Source organism: Etheostoma spectabile, chromosome 22, assembly GCF_008692095.1.
Source record: "Etheostoma spectabile isolate EspeVRDwgs_2016 chromosome 22, UIUC_Espe_1.0, whole genome shotgun sequence".
NCBI classification, from domain to species: domain Eukaryota; kingdom Metazoa; phylum Chordata; class Actinopteri; order Perciformes; family Percidae; genus Etheostoma; species Etheostoma spectabile.
The window spans coordinates 6,160,537-6,164,706 of NC_045754.1; the positions used below are offsets into that span (position 1 = coordinate 6,160,537).

At 40.8% G+C, this 4,170-nt stretch overlaps 1 long non-coding RNA gene across 1 annotated transcript in view; it reads right to left on the minus strand.

Annotated features, from left to right (window-relative positions):
• LOC116671961 (uncharacterized) overlaps positions 1–4,170 on the minus strand; it is a 14,657-nt gene that overhangs the window by 6,414 nt on the left and 4,073 nt on the right. Inside the window, exon 2 of the long non-coding RNA XR_004327422.1 lies at positions 1,998–2,001. This is a non-coding gene — a long non-coding RNA (uncharacterized LOC116671961). The remainder of the gene's footprint in view (positions 1–1,997; positions 2,002–4,170) is intronic.

Genomic DNA, 4,170 nt, shown 5'->3' on the forward strand with positions numbered 1-4,170 from the left:
TGTGCAATTGAAGTGTTCAATTTTGGCCTAGACAGCTTCTCGTATTCACAGGGTGGACTATGAGCAAGAAAAAAGTTCATCATCTTTATGAGCTCATGCGGCTCCCTCACTGATACAGATCATTGTTTGCTACACTAGCGCATTAATAAGAATTCTGTATCTATAATTGCTGTAGCCCTGTTCATCTTGTTACTTTATATGGACTTTTGATTGCCATTTCAGTTATTTCAGCTGCCATAATAACAGGAGCAAAGACCCTGTAGAGGCTAATTTATTGTCCACAAGTCCACACATCGCTTACTGATGTTGTTTCACCTGGGAAGAGTAAAGAGTGTTATGTATGCGTAATAACACAAACGTATTGTTAGAATAAATATCGGATCAGATTTCAATTTGTCCTTTAATGCTTCTAGGTTGCATTTACTTTTTTTGCTGTGGTACTGTACATTACATGTCATTTTGCTGACGCTTTTATCCAAAGCAACAATTAAGTGCTTTCAACCATGATGGTGCAAACTCCAGACAACAAGTAGTAAGTGCAAATACATTAGCTTTAAATAAGAAAAACTACAAGGAGCCATTTGAAAGTGCAGCTTCAAGAAATATACACATATATACTGTATATATGAGTCGCCTTCTGCATTAGAAGGGAATGTATCTGTCTGATGTTATGCTGCATGTATCTACTAAATCTGGTAGGAGAGCTCGACAAGTGTCACACCCAGGTTTCTAGCATTCTGAGTGGGGGACTACCACAGAGTTGTCATTTGTTATTGTCAGGTCTTGGGTAGGAGAGCCCTTTCCTGGAAGGAAAAGGAGCTCAGTCTTGTCAAGGTTGAGTATCAGATGGTGTGTGGATATTCAACACAGTTGAGATGCGTGCTGCTACTTGAGTTTCCGAAAACTCAAGTTTAGAAAATTAGTTGGGCGTAGCTGTGATAAGAAAAGCCGTGCAAGTGAAAGACAGACCCGAGAGAGTTGGTGAACAGAGAAAAGAGGAGGAGACCCACAACTGTTCCCTGAGGAACCCCAGTTTTGAGTGGGCAAGGTTCTGAGGTAGATCCTCTTTACCCGGTAGGTTCGGTGTGTTAGGCAAGATGTGAGAATGCTATCTGATCAACCCAAGATGCATAAAGTGTAAATAGGGTCCACGACATCTATACACCTTTTCACAAATTGGCTGTCCCAGATTGGCTAGTCAGGAGCACTAGGAGAATTCCTGTCTGTTGTTTTGGTCACGAGGCCCAGTGGTGTGTAGTCATGGTGCTGGGTTGAAATCGTAGTTGAAATATATCATGGATGCATGTATTAATGAAGAGTATGGTGTAGATATGTTATGAAAAATGCCCTGAGATAATTAATGATGCCAGATGTTTCAGCACTACTTTAATGAAACTCACTAGACTTGATCAGAAAGCTTTGTAAAATGGGGAGATTTGTGCTGAGAATTATGACAATCTTTCAAATTTGATTTAGACTGAGAAGCAGAGCCCGTAGTGTGCAAGGGATAGCTGCTGACAGTTTGGATCTAAGCTGTTGTACCACAGTGTGTTAACAAGCAAACATGATCAGATTTGTTACAATGTAACCACTTTCTAAATCTACGTTGTAAAGCAACACTTACTGTATTTGCACTGAATTTGAAATTATATTTTACAAAAACACACTGAATTACAAGGCTGCAGAGAACAGTTTGCGGTTGTAGACTCCTATTCTAAGGTTCTAAATAAATTATTTTGATATAGGCAGTTGTGAAGTAAAGTGGGCCGGTCTAAGTCATTAAACTCCAGGGCTGAAAATGAGTCTCACTCCGGGTCCTGCCAATCAAACGCCAAGTCAGTTTTTGTATGGAGGGATCAAATATTGTCTGGGACTCATCCTCTGTCCCCCATCAGCAACTGTAGTCATGTTTCCATCTAATTGTCAAGCAAATTTTAAGCAAACTTTTAAAATGTGAATTAGAAGCGTTTCCATCAACTGGTTTAGAGTGAAAAAACTAAACTACACTAAGTGTAATTGTGTCACAAGTTGACGTTATGCATGGTTGTGGATTGTGAAACGACTTTCTAAATCAAAGAGTTTAGAAGCTAAGTTATTTGGCTAAATGGAGAGAGGTACCATTGTTCAAGTTGGACACCTGCACAGAATAAAGCGCTGTGGCAGAAACATTCCGTGTCAGTAAGACTACCGTACACCGCTGTGAATACGCGGTGTGCAGGGTCATGCGATTCAAGCTGTTGAACCAATTAGTCAATTTACCCGACGTGGCTGAGGCACAAGCAATAGAGCACTGCAACTCCGCAACGCACCTTGTGCCAAGTTTATGGAGCACCACGGGACCCATTTCACGATCCAAAAACCACTCAAGCAAGCGTACATTTTTTAGCGAATTTGAGGATGTCTTTTTGCAAATTTTGGATTACACATTTTCTAATGCGATACTTCAAAATGGGCGTACAAAAGGTTGATGGAAACATGACTAGCACAACCCCAGCAGTACCGCATGCGGCAACATCTTTCTTCAGCCTATAGTCCACTCTAGCACTGCTAACGTAAATAATGACAGGATAAAGGATCTCCTTCCCAGCAGAGTGGCTGTAACTGAAACAATCACTATTTTACATAAAATGATTAATTCTACCAGTACCTGGGACTGTACTTGCACAACCTTACCTTACATTAGACACACACACACAACTTCTGAAACCATGTTGCTCCTGTGCCGTGTCACTCCATCAAGATAGATGTTTCTTCTAGACTCTGTATTGACAACTCATGCTCCCCGAGAGGACGGCAATGATTTGAATTGATAATAAGTCGCCTGACTGCATGAGTCCATTTTTCCCCCCTTGAGGCATATATTCCACGGTAGAGCTGCTGGGAGATGATAAGACCATGGAGAGATAACAGCTTTTGGCACGGCGCGTTATAGCACCTGAGAAGGTGTTCGTTATAGTGATTATGGTTTTGACAGCAAGGCTGCAAGGTAAGAGGGACAGCCAGGTATTGTCAGCAATACCAAAGTCCCATTATCACAGTAAAGGTTTCTGCATACTTCAGCTCAATGATGGCAAAGTTGCTCATACCGTCTACCGAAGTACCTAAACTTGAAAGAAAGAGAAGTTCAAGGAAAACATGTACAAACTCTTGCTTTCCATTTTCAAAAATTCCATTATCCTCCCTCATAGGTTTCCAATTGGTTAGATGAGGCATAAGCGAAAGTCCACCAAAATGTCCAAATACAGTTAGACCAACTTTTATTAAATGACAAATGAGTCCTCACTGGTAGAACAACAGCTGCTTTGTTTAGTGTTTAACCTTGCAAATGTGATGCACTAGAATGTACAATAAGAGTCAAAAAACAATGAAGCAGCTGAAAAAGTATGTGGGCGTCATCCCTCGACAGACATTAAAGCAAAATTCTTTACTCTTTTTAAACCTTACCTGAATTTTTATAGTTTGGCCGACATTTCTGTCAGTTATGTTCAAATTTGAAGGATTCTTTTATTTGGGGACTTGGCAACATAGGTATAGACTGTACAAAATATATGGACATAGTCTCCATGACGTCACCCATAGGTGTGTGGAGAGCCAAAATGAAGCTCCTGGGGGTTTCAGACTTGAAGGTAAAATTGAAAGTTAATACACCAGAAATGTCACATGTTTAACCCCAACTACAGTAAGTGCGGTAGGTGAAAGTTAACACAGGACTCATCCCTGCAAAATCCAACACATCCTTGTACCTAAATGACAGAATAGGGTGTTTGTCAAAGACTCCCAAAAAGATGACTGTTGAAGAGTACCATCAACAGGCGCACATTGTGAAAAAGTCACAGTTTTAAACATGTGGTTAACATTGTGAATTTAAATAAAACTACTTGGTTAGGTTTAGGGTCATGGTGTGGGTTAAAATAAGTAGCCCGTGTTTGTTACGTAACTTAAGTATGTCACGTAGGATAAATGACGTTAGTTAAGTTGACCTATACGTAAGTTAAAATAAGTCAATGTTGACTTTTGGTTTTACACAGCACATGATGGGTGGTCTCTTGTTCCCTCCACCCTGATCTCCTCCCAAGGTGAACGTGGTCACTCTTTACTCTGCGTCACCTCTCGCTTTGCCAGACCTTCCTCCGCAACGCTGTGGAGGAGGGTCTGGCTAGTCCACACAGC